Genomic DNA, 12649 nt, shown 5'->3' on the forward strand with positions numbered 1-12649 from the left:
ACCATATCTCCACCAGAGGGCAACATGGGTTTCCTTTTCAGCGTTTCTCAGTTTAGTGGTTTTACTTTTGATGTAAGTATTCTGACACATTACATGCACAATATGAATGTTTTCAGAGCACTAGCAGGTTATTTGCCTGAATGGATTTGACATTTCACACAGTAATATGCATATTCCTTCATTTTCTAAAGCAATTTTTGCAAGTACTGTTAATTTGCTGACGCAAAAATGTTTTCAAAACATTGGACTTCACGCTTGCCTGAAACAATCATGCAAACACATGTTCAGTGCATCCTGGTTCACACTTAATTATTTTGATGCAAAGTTGTATGTAGCTGCTATGGAGATCCATTAGAAGGAACCTGCAGGAATAACAGTAATCAACAGTATGTCCTAAGAGAAAGAAAACTCACTCAGAATGAGTCATGGATACACTAAATGCTGATATTTTACCTTGTTCCTCTGAGCTCCTTTTACCCATCAGTCCAACAAAAGACTCAAATTTCTGCCCTGGGAAAGAGGTGATATTAGGGCAATTTCAGACTGAGAAAAGTACATCTCCCACAGTGATCCCATTTTGACATTACACAGCAGAGTCTCTCGTAGGAATTGTATATGGCATGAGAACAGTTCCACCTCAGTGGTTTTCATACCTTCTATCATAGAATTACATATTTAATAGGATCTCTGTGCCTTATATACCATGAATATCTTCATAATAGTAGCCTCAGTAAAATTGAGTTGAAATGGTCAGTACCAATGCATGCAACACTTACCTGGTCTTGTTACCTGGGATTTTGCTGTAAAGAGTGGAAGGGAAAAAGCAAAAATACAGATGAGCTTTTATAGAAATATAATATATTTAAAATATTGAATTATTACTAGAAAGTAGTTAGCCTACCAGAGCCTCTTTTCCCCATAAGATCAAAGAATTGGCGTGACTCAGGTTTTCGAGTCATTCTTTTCAGGATTTCTTTGTATTGCTCAGATAGTTGCAATTTCCTCTGAATAAATAAAATACACAATTTAGCTTATTCATTTGATAGTAACCTAGGCTAATCATGAGAACATTATTATGAAGCCTATCACTGCCCGTGGCTGCTTCCTAAATAGTCCACATTTACAAATGTACGGGACAGTGCTGAAACATTTTTTTTCAACATTTTGATCTTAATATCGACAATGCCACTATAGGCTACAGTCAAGAGAAGTGTCATACCGTATCATTCATTGTCTTCTCTCCAACTGCCATCAAAATGTATTTTTTTGGCTGAGGACAGATGCCATAACGAGGGAAAATACCATAATGAGTAGAATTATCTTCATTGTGGTAGCAGCTGTGCTGTGCATAAAGTTGTTCCTCTTCATGCGTTTATTTTATTTGATGAGAGTAACTTTACTGATAAAATCAGACCAATGGCCTGAATAAATACTGAATTCCTATAATGTCAAGAGTTTCAAAGATGCAGCCTGCTGCAATACTTACACGGAGCAAATTTTAACAGAGAAAAGTGCGTCTATCCATTGGCGCGACATTACAATCGGCGCATCTGTGCGCGCCGGCGTTTTTATGCACAGACAGAGCTGAAGTGGATGTCAATGTCAAGCCGTTAGGTCATATTATGAATCAGTAGGTATGTCTTTGTGTTTCAATTTCTGAAGGGGAAAACCACCGTTGCTTCTGTTCAACAGAGGCCTAAAATCTACATGTCTGGAACAAGGCTAGTCTACTTTTGGCACTGTGCTGGACTCGCAATCACTCAATTCCTTCCAGAAGTACAACATAAACAAGTGACGTCAAAACGTCATATTTAATATATGGTAGCCTATTTATACCGATTTTTAATGACACAAAGACGCTTTATATAGTATAAAAGAAACACAAGAAAAGTTAAACAAAAAATAGGGAGTAGGACTCAATAAAAAGAAAGAGTGTGATGGGTCAGAGTGAGCGAGAAAGCAGGTGTGTGTGTGTGAGAGAGAAAGAGACTATGCGTGCGTGTATGTGTACAGTGAAATCCTTCAACCAAGCATAAACACACATACAGTAATAATCCTTCCGTCTGTAAGACTTTTTAGCATTTATGGGGCGCCGTACAAGTGCACGCGCCCACTTCACAAATCCCTTGGAATAAACAATGAAGTACTCGTCCTTATACCGTCTGTCAACTCCCGGCTCAATGCTGTCAATTAAAAAAAAAGATATATACATATTCTGCATTTATACAGCAATGACCAAATATACTGCTGTGTGCATATTGATTTAGAACATTGTCGACATACCGCCACCGTTGTGGGTGGAACATGGGGCTTGGTTATTATCAACTTTGGTGCTGTGCTGCTTAACAGTAACGTTCGACCTACATCTAATTCAAAAAGTGTAAACAGCGAAAATTAGAGAGATGAAGTCAACTCATAATTTAGGCTACGACGAGCGTGCATTCTCAACATCTACATTTGCGCACAGCACCGTCAACTTCAGATCCAAAATTACTCCTCAACAAGTCACGGTATTGGAGCCAGGTAACACAGCTCCAGCTTTCTATGGTAACCCTGGATGGAGAATTCGTTTACCTGCCACATGCAGGGTTGAACTGGCCATTGGTAATTCCCGCTTTTACCAACAAGTCTGCCTTTTTGGTGTGCCTGTGGAACTCCGAGTCGTCATTAACCGACTTGGTCCAGGACCTACCCGAAAGCACCCACCCATAGGTATCATTACAAAGGAGCAACACAAATGTTTACTGTTGTTTGTTAATATAGAGGAGACAGGCCATTAAACAGAACTGACATATTACAAGTTTCCCCTTGTGTTTCTGTTCAACAGAAATACATACGTTTTGTCTAGATTGCACTTCTCCCCTGTTCCTGTATTTGGCTATGGGAACTGGATTCCCAGTGTGCTATACTCCTGGGGCCGTTCGGGACACAACTATGGCCTTTCTCATGCAGTTTGTACCTCTACAAGCAGGGAATACTCGCTATGCACTTTAGGACTGGTGCACTCATCAAAGCAGCAGTGGAAGTTTCATTGTCCCTTGCATTTAGATCCCAACTGTCTGTGGTCCATTTAACTTTCCCTTTTGACTATTATTATTTTATCCTGGATGAACATATTATAGTTCAGAGTTCTCAGGGTGCCATCAGAGTTATTTAATGACAGCGCGGCTCGGAACGGAACATACCGGACCAATTTATCTCTCCATGTCCTTGGATTTCGGCCGCTGGCTCTGGACATCCATACCTGGATCTCACAGATAGCTAGCTGCTATCCGTGTGACTATCGGCTTTCGTCGATTCCGGAGCTAACATCAATTGTTCCGGAGCTAGCCAGCTGAAGAGTTCCATCAATCACTCCTGGGCTGCAGTCACCTATCCGGACCCGTTTTGCTGCCTACGCGGAGCCCCACCGGGCCTTCACAGCTGGACTGCCGACGTTGTCTACCCGAGGGAATTGTCCGGCTGGCTCCTCCGGCGCAACGTTGCCTGGGCGCCCATCTGCGGCCTGCTAGCCGTTGGCTATCTTATCGGCTGCTATCTGAATAGACAATCGGACAATTTTTATTTTATTTTATTTTTATTTATTTATTTATTTTTCTTCTTGGGCCTCTATAACTATATCTATTGTTTTTATTTTTGTTGTTGGTGTGTGATTTGGATTAATCCCCTCTACCACACGGAAACCCACTAATCTACTGACGGAACGCAAGAGTTGGCTAATAACAGACCTCCATCCTATGCTAGCTTGCTCCTATGCTAGCTTGCTACCGATTTAGCTGTCTAAATCGCCGTGACCCCCAACCAACCTCTCCACTCACTGGACCCTTTTGATCACTCGACTGAGCATGCCTCTCCTTAATGTCAATATGCCTTGTCCATTGCTGTTCTGGTTAGTGTTTATTGGCTTATTTCACTGTAGAGCCTCTAGTCCTGCTCATTATACCTTATCCAACCTATTAGTTCCACCACCCACACATGCAATGACATCTCCTAGTTTCAATGATGTTTCTAGAGACAATATCTCTCTCTTCATCACTCAATACCTAGGTTTACCTCCACTGTATTCACATCCTACCTTACCTTTGTCTGTACATTATACCTTGATGCTATTTTATCGCCCCCAGAAACCTCCTTTTACTCTCTGTTCCAGACGTTCTAAACGACCAATTCTTATTGCTTTTAGCCGCACCCTTATTCTACTCCTACTCTGTTCCTCTGGCGATGTAGAGGTGAATCCAGGCCCTGTAGTGCCTAGCTCCACTCCTATTCCCCAGGCGCTCTCTTTTGACGACTTCTGTAACCGTAATAGCCTTGGTTTCATGCATGTTAACATTAGAAGCCTCCTCCCTAAGTTTGTTCTATTCACTGCTTTAGCACACTCTGCCAACCCGGATGTTCTAGCTGTGTCTGAATCCTGGCTTAGGAAGACCACCAAAAATTCAGACATTTTAATTCCAAACTACAACATTTTCAGACAAGATAGAACTGCCAAAGGGGGCGGTGTTGCAATCTACTGCAAAGATAGCCTGCAGAGTTCTGTCCTACTATCCAGGTCTGTACCCAAACAATTTGAACTTCTACTTTTAAAAATCCACCTCTCTAAAAACAAGTCTCTCACCGTTGCCGCCTGCTATAGACCACCCTCTGCCCCCAGCTGTGCTCTGGACACCATATGTGAACTGATTGCCCCCCATCTATCTTCAGAGCTTGTGCTGCTAGGCGACCTAAACTGGAACATGCTTAACACCCCAGCCATCCTACAATCTAAACTTGATGCCCTCAACCTCACACAAATTATCAATGAACCTACCAGGTTACTCCCCAAAGCCTTAAACATGGGCACTCTTCAAAGGGGGTGACACTCTTGACCCAAACTGCTACAGACCTATATCTATCCTACCATGCCTTTCTAAGGTCTTCGAAAGCCAAGTCAACAAACAGATTACCGACCATTTCGAATCTCACCATACCTTCTCTGCTATGCAATCTGGTTTCAGAGCTGGTCATGGGTGCACCTCAGCCACGCTCAAGGTCCTAAATGATATCTTAACCGCCATCAATAAGAAACATTACTGTGCAGCCGTATTCATTGATCTGGCCAAGGCTTTCGTCTCTGTCAATCACCACATCCTCATCGGCAGACTCGACAGCCTTGGTTTCTCAAATGATTGCCTCGCCTGGTTCACCAACTACTTCTCTGATAGAGTTCAGTGTGTCAAATCGGAGGGTCTGCTGTCCGGACCTCTGGCAGTCTCTATGGGGGTGCCACAGGGTTCAATTCTTGGACCGACTCTCTTCTCTGTATACATCAATGAGGTCGCTCTTGCTGCTGGTGAGTCTCTGATCCACCTCTACGCAGACGACACTATTCTGTATACTTCTGGCCCTTCTTTGGACACTGTGTTAACTAACCTCCAGATGAGCTTCAATGCCATACAACTCTCCTTCCGTGGCCTCCAATTGCTCTTAAATACAAGTAAAACTAAATGCATGCTCTTCAACCGATCGCTACCTGTACCTACCCGCCTGTCCAACATTACTACTCTGGACGGCTCTGACTTAGAATACGTGGACAACTACAAATACTTAGGTGTCTGGTTAGACTGTAAACTCTCCTTCCAGACCCATATCAAACATCTCCAATCCAAAGTTAAATCTAGAATTGGCTTCCTATTTCGCAACAAAGCATCCTTCACTCATGCTGCCAAACATACCCTTGTAAAACTGACCATCCTACCAATCCTCGACTTTGGCGACGTCATTTACAAAATAGCCTCCAATACCCTACTCAACAAATTGGATGCAGTCTATCACAGTGCAATCCGTTTTGTCACCAAAGCCCCATATACTACCCACCATTGCGACCTGTACACTCTCGTTGGCTGGCCCTCGCTTCATACTCGTCGCCAAACCCACTGGCTCCATGTCATCTACAAGACCCTGCTAGGTAAAGTCCCCCCTTATCTCAGCTCGCTGGTCACCATTGCATCTCCCACCTGTAGCACACGCTCCAGCAGGTATATCTCTCTAGTCACCCCCAAAACCAATTCTTTCTTTGGCTGCCTCTCCTTCCAGTTCTCTGCTGCCAATGACTGGAACGAACTACAAAAATCTCTGAAACTGGAAACACTTATCTCCCTCACTAGCTTTAAGCACCAACTGTCAGAGCAGCTCACAGATTACTGCACCTGTACATAGCCCACCTATAATTTAGCCCAAACAACTACCTCTTTCCCTACTGTATTTAATTAATTAATTTATTTTGCTCCTTTGCACCCCATTATTTTTATTTCTACTTTGCACATTCTCCCATTGCAAATCTACCATTCCAGTGTTTTACTTGCTATATTGTATTTACTTTGCCACCATGGCCTTTTTGCCTTTACCTCCCTTATCTCACCTCATTTGCTCACATCGTATATAGACTTGTTTATACTGTATTATTGACTGTATGTTTGTTTTACTCCATGTGTAACTCTGTGTCGTTGTATGTGTCGAACTGCTTTGCTTTATCTTGGCCAGGTCGCAATTGTAAATGAGAACTTGTTCTCAACTTGCCTACCTGGTTAAATAAAGGTGAAATATTTTTTTTTTTTTTAAACAGATGGGCCATGTATTTAATGTTTTCTATGTTCATCTTCTGGAAGTGCCGTATCTATTGAAATGTTAATTCCATACAGGGTGGAATATGCCAGTGATAGTCAAGAGACTTGATGTGCGATATGATTGGCTGATGGGTTCCTGGAGCTAGATGAAACACCGGTTGATTGATGCAGGCGACGGGTGTGAGCCGGCCCCCTCCGCTGCAGGTGTCGTTGCCTGGGTTCCTTTTTCACCAAGGTCAGTTATGAGACGGAGAGAGGGATAGGTGGAGAGCCGTGGGGAAACATTTAACTGCCATTTTCCAGGATTAACAGAAGAGTTGTTATGCAGTTGTCCATAATGGTTCCCATAGAATGTGAGAGGTTGTGTAAAGACTCACAAGCAGACTTTCCATGTGCTTGAACCTGACATGAAGGAACACATTGACACTGTTTGTTTCCGTCCCCAGGTGAAGAACATGGTCAAGTCCAACGCCACAGGTGTCCTTGTCCATATGCACGTCCTGGTAACCCGATCCAGGATATGAACTGTGTGGGAGACAAATATTCTACGCCACTAGGCATACCTGCTGCCATAGTGCACCGGGAGCCCTCGGTAGCCCAGGCCCTTAGGGAACTAACACTGACTGACTGATTCATACAGTGTTTGGTCAAGTTGGTTTCCTCACTTAACTCACTGGAAACCATGCTTCCTCTAAGGATGAAGTGTTCTCTCTGTAGTCTTGGATGGATTACTCATGGAAATGATCTATCGACTCCTGACCTGATGAGATATGCGAGCAATGGTCAATAGAACGTACTGTGTATGTTATTTGATTGTCAAATTCGCAACCATAAATGAATATTGGACCAAATAAAGTGAATATATGGATGTTTATATTCTAGGTTTCGTAGATATGGGCCCATGGTGACCGTGTCCTTTCAGAGTACCCCCTCTCCAAACTTCTTCATTGGCATTGACCAGCAGGGGGCACTGTCTGAGATGGGCTGGTTCCTCTACCCCTCCTTCAAGTTCATCAACTGGCAGGCCCAGTGGTAAGCAGTAAGCACACTATGGATTCCCTAGTTATTACAGTAAACTGAAGACATTGGGAATTCATATGTCAGGAGTATGCGAAGAAGGAGAAAGATTTTCAGCTATTTGGTAACTATAACCATTCCTTCATAGGTTTGATTTCTGTGAGGCGCTTCAGTCTAGACTCCATGACCCAGCCTGGGTGGTCCCTGTGTTTGAGGAGATCCAGATGCAAGGACAGAGTGGAGCAGTAGCCACAATCAGTGTAGGTGAAGGGGGAGACAGGTTAAATAATGATTTTTAAGCCTTGAGAAAATTGACACATGGATTGTGTATGTGTGCCATTTAGACGGTGAATGGGCAAGACAAAATATTTAAGTGCCTTTGAACGGGGTATGGTAGTAGGTGCCAGGCACACTGGTTTGAGTGTGTCAAGAACTGCAATGCTGCTGGGTTTTTCACGCTCAACATCCCGTGTTTATCAAAATGGTCCACCACCCAAAGGACATCCAACCAACTTGACACAACTATGGGAAGCATTGGAGTCAACAATGGCCAGCATCCCTGTGGAACACTTTCGACACTTTGTAGTCCATGCCCAAACAAATTGAGGCTGTTCTGAGGGCAAAAGGGGTGCAACTCAATATTAGGAACGTGTTCCTAATGTTTTGTAAACTCAGCATTTATGGTCGACATTAAGTCGACAATAAATGCACCAGCTTTGAATATAGTTAGAATTTGATAGATATTTAAAAGGAATTTTGACTTTGCCATTTCACTGTGTCGGTAGACATGTTGGATTTTGACATGTTGGAGTTGGACGCGTTTCTGTTCTGTCCCAGCCAGAGGAATGACTCCCACTGGGATCACACTGTGCAGCTGTTTGTGTGCTGTAACCATTTCAGTCCCCATTGCAACATGGAGATGGGGCGCTGTATAACAGCCTTCCCGCAGGTACAGTCTGTGCATTTGTTGTCACATGATATTGATACCATTTGACATGAGTCCCCAAAATGCATTTTGGTATTTGTTAAGATCACTCTTGAAGGGCAAAGCTGTTCCATTTCCATTGACTTCCATTGACTTCCATTTTTATTTTTTTATCTCCATATCAAATCATTTCTGGGTAACAATGAAGTACCTTATTGTGATTGTTTTCAATTAAAAGTGTTAAAAAGAAAACCAAAAAGCTTCTTATTAAGGAGGAATTTCTCAAAGAAGAATTTTGCTGGGACTGTCTGGGAGTGTTCTGAGGGGAGGGATGGGCCTAATGGGAGGGATATGTAACCTGAAAACTAGCACTTATTGGCAGAAGTTTGAAACTCTTTTTGTTATTGGTCTACTAACTTATACCACCTGGTGATGTCGCCAGACAGGCCAAAACACCCGTGCAAAACAAGCAGAAATTCCAGGCAGTCTTTTCAAACAGCTCTTACACTAAAAGGGTATTATCATAATCTTCACAATTTTACAGTATTACTTCAACTTCATAGTGTGGAAATATATACTGAACGAAAATATAAATGCAACAATTTCAACTGAGTTACAGTTCATATAAGGAAATCAGTCAATTGAAATAAATTCATTAGGCCCTAATCTATGGATTTCATATGACTGGGCAGGGGTGTGCCTGGGAGGGCATAGGCCCACCCACTTGGCTGACTTTTTCACCCACTGACCAGACTGACTTTTTCCCCACAAACGGGCTTTATTACGGACTGAAATACTCCTCAGTTTCATCAGCTGGTCTCAGATGATCCCACAGGTGAAGAAGCCGGATGCTGAGGTCCTGGGCTGGCGTGGTTACTTGTGGTCTGCGGTTGTAACGTACTGGACGTACTGCCAAATTCTCTAAAACGACGTTGGAGGTGGCTTATGGTAAAGAAATTAACATTAAATTCTCTGGCAACAGCTCTGGTATTCCTGCAGTCAGCATGCCAATTGCACGCTCCCTCAACTTGAGACATCTGTGGTGTTGTGTGACAAAACTGCACATTTTAGAGTGGCCTTTTATTGTCCCCAGCACAAGGTGCACCTGTGTAATGAAAGGGCTGTTTAATCAGCTTCTTGATATGCCACACCTGTTTTTTTACTGTATAGAAAATGCTAAGTGATGGTTAGGCAATAGGACTGACTCTTTCACTTTAAAAACCCCAACATTAAATAGGTTTCCAGTGTGTGGGTATGCCATCCTGTTGTGTACAGTTCTACTAGTGACAATGGACAGAAATCACTCTTCTTGAGCAATTCATCCCTCTTTCATCATGGGTAGAAAAAGATGTGCACTTCCATACTAAGCAAAGTGTCATAGAAAATAACAGGATGTTTGCAAATAGTTGCTGGAAAGTTGTCCTGGCAAAGGACAACCCCCCTATGAGTCTCGGTTATGACAGATTAGTCATAGAGGAAAAAGTACTCCAGTATCAGCTTTTTCTCACTGCACCAATGCAATACCGTCTAAAGACAGTATCATTACAGTATCATTCTGTATTTCTTATATGGTAATAAGTAACAGGATGAACTCTTCAAACAGATGTTATAACTAGATTTTGCTCTTGTTGTAGCCAATCACTCTTCCAAGCTTTACCCCTTGAAGCTGATGTCATTGTACAGTGGAGGCACCTTTGACAAGGAATACAACAGGAGATACCAACCAATCAAATTCACTGTTCCAGCCTCAACAAAAAAGGTATGATGCAGAATTGATATTTATTCTGTTTACATTCACTCATAATAAAGGGTAATTGTCATATACTGCATGTTCTTACATTTTTTAATATGCCTTTGTTTTAGTTAGTGCTTTGGCCATAATGTGGGTAGAAACTGCTTTACAATTCAAGTTATTATTGCAATCAGTCATTTTATGTACCATATTGTGTCTTAGGTGGAATTGTATGCTGTAATCCCAGGCCACGGGAGCGACGAGAACAGCTGCGGCAAGTTCTGTGTGACTGCACACCACTTCCTCGTCAAGGGAGCATTCAATCACACTCGTATTTTTGACTCGGCAGGTGGGAAATGACTAACGTTCAAGTTTGGTCATGCAGATTCATATAATCTTCCCATAGTCTGGGCCATAGTTACATTAGCATGATGAGGCTGTATTTCTCTGAGGGCAATTAAATTGAACTTTTTTTTCTTCTAATTTTTCTTCTAATTGGATGGGACGGGGGGGACGGGGGGACGGGGGGACGGGGGGTGGAACAATATTGTTTTTACACCGTAAATAAGCCCAAATATACATTGTATTTCACAATAGCATAATCATTTCATACCTTGATTACATTGAGACGTGGTCACATAGGTCTCTTTATGTATTCACAGGAATACTTGAGAACAGATTTCTTAAAATAAAGGATTTAGCTAAATTAAAACAAAAATAATTTGTGGGCCAATTTGGCCTGCAAGCTTCCTGTTGCTGACCCCTGTCCTAGGGCGTTTTCCTGCTTGTGTCCCTAGTCTATTCTTATTTGAGTGAGTCAGGTGTGGGTCTTTTGTCATGCGTTTTGTTCCAAATGAATGTAGCTCCTACCATATCAATGCATTATACTGCATTTACCATGTTTTCAGTGCAGCATTCTTTAACAATCCCAATGTCCTGACTGTTTCCTGGGGTTCTGTTATTCTCCAGGTTCAGCCCTGGGGTGTGCCATGTGGGTGGGCCTCTCCGCCCCCTCTGGGCGGTGCCCAACAAGCATGGCACCTGGCTGTATGGCCGTGGGGGCTGGTGTGGTGGGCTACAGGTCAACCCCTGGAGGATTGACATCACCACACAGGTAATAGAACTATCACCAGACCTCGTCATGAAAAGTTGCCCTTGCGGTTCGCCATCAGAAACCTCTTTGTTTAGCTAGCAGTGGATACGATCACATGCAACTTCAAATGAAGCTCATGCAAGTTAACAAACACGTAATCAGATGGTTATCGTCTGCAACATCACAGATGTCATCAGAGGATGATTAAATCACAATTAGAGCTAGTTAAAGCCAGAAGAATAATGCACTTGTTGAACATACTGTAGCTATAGCCATCAGTCTTGCATGTTTTCATGGTCATCACTCAGTCACTGTTAAGTTGGTCAGGGTCCTCACTTTAGCGTCGGATATCCTGCTACAGCGCTTTCTGGTGTGGGGATGCGTGCGCATCACTCGAATGTGACAATTGCTTGTAAACGAAAAATGGTTTCATACGTCCTTTCCATAGAAATATAATTTCTCATTAGATCTAATTTAATCATTCTATTTATATGTTTCTTTCATCCTCACCTCATACTGGATTGATATTGAACTATGAAATGATGACGTAACAGATTTATATTTTCCAGTTTCAGAGCACAATGTTGCCACCTTCAAATGCATACTAAAGAGGCATTCTTTCACCATGTAAACAAGACCATAACACAGTCTTTGTAAATTTGCATGCCTTTTTTGGTGTTTTAGCTGTTATTTCTGACATTTAAAGAGTTTCAAGACAACAATTTTGCTAATCTTCTATCCCACATACTGCAGGGTTTTTGACGGAAAGGTTAAGCATTCAATTTCAAAATGTTTGCTACAGTAGGCGTTTGTGTCCATTAGTTTGCAGTGGAGTGCCGTTCATGAAATTACCTATTAGATGAGTACAGCACTTTATCACTCATGAGTCCTTGGAAAGGCACACATGACCCTGTCTTCCCAAAGCTTCAGTTAGATTTTATTTATTTGATACACACACATCATTTTCATGGCCACTTCATTTGATTACCACAGGCTTAATTTGTAATCCATGGATGTTACAGTATTGGGGCTGTTGTTTATGGTTGTTTTGATTACTATAGTGTTTCTCCCGAGGCCTTGAATTGTTCTTTCTTGTTGTCTTTCTCAGCTGGACATGAGTGGGATTAAAGCTCAGAGAGTGTGAAGCTCATTTTGCTCTTCAGAAAAGTTGAAGGCGGTTACTTAACCTGGTCAATTATTTGTAACTGCACAGACGTAGCTTTTAGCGTCAAACTTAAACTTTCAGGTGATGACAAGACACTTTTCCCCGACGCAAG

General features: G+C 42.3%; 1 pseudogene; it reads left to right on the plus strand.

Annotated features, from left to right (window-relative positions):
• The first annotated feature begins 24 nt into the window (after nt 1-24).
• Nucleotides 25-12516, plus strand: LOC139377055 (uncharacterized; annotated as a pseudogene).
• The last annotated feature ends 133 nt before the right edge of the window (nt 12517-12649 follow it).

The sequence above is a fragment of the Oncorhynchus clarkii genome, chromosome 2 (genome assembly GCF_045791955.1).
Source record: "Oncorhynchus clarkii lewisi isolate Uvic-CL-2024 chromosome 2, UVic_Ocla_1.0, whole genome shotgun sequence".
Taxonomy (NCBI): Eukaryota; Metazoa; Chordata; class Actinopteri; order Salmoniformes; family Salmonidae; genus Oncorhynchus; species Oncorhynchus clarkii.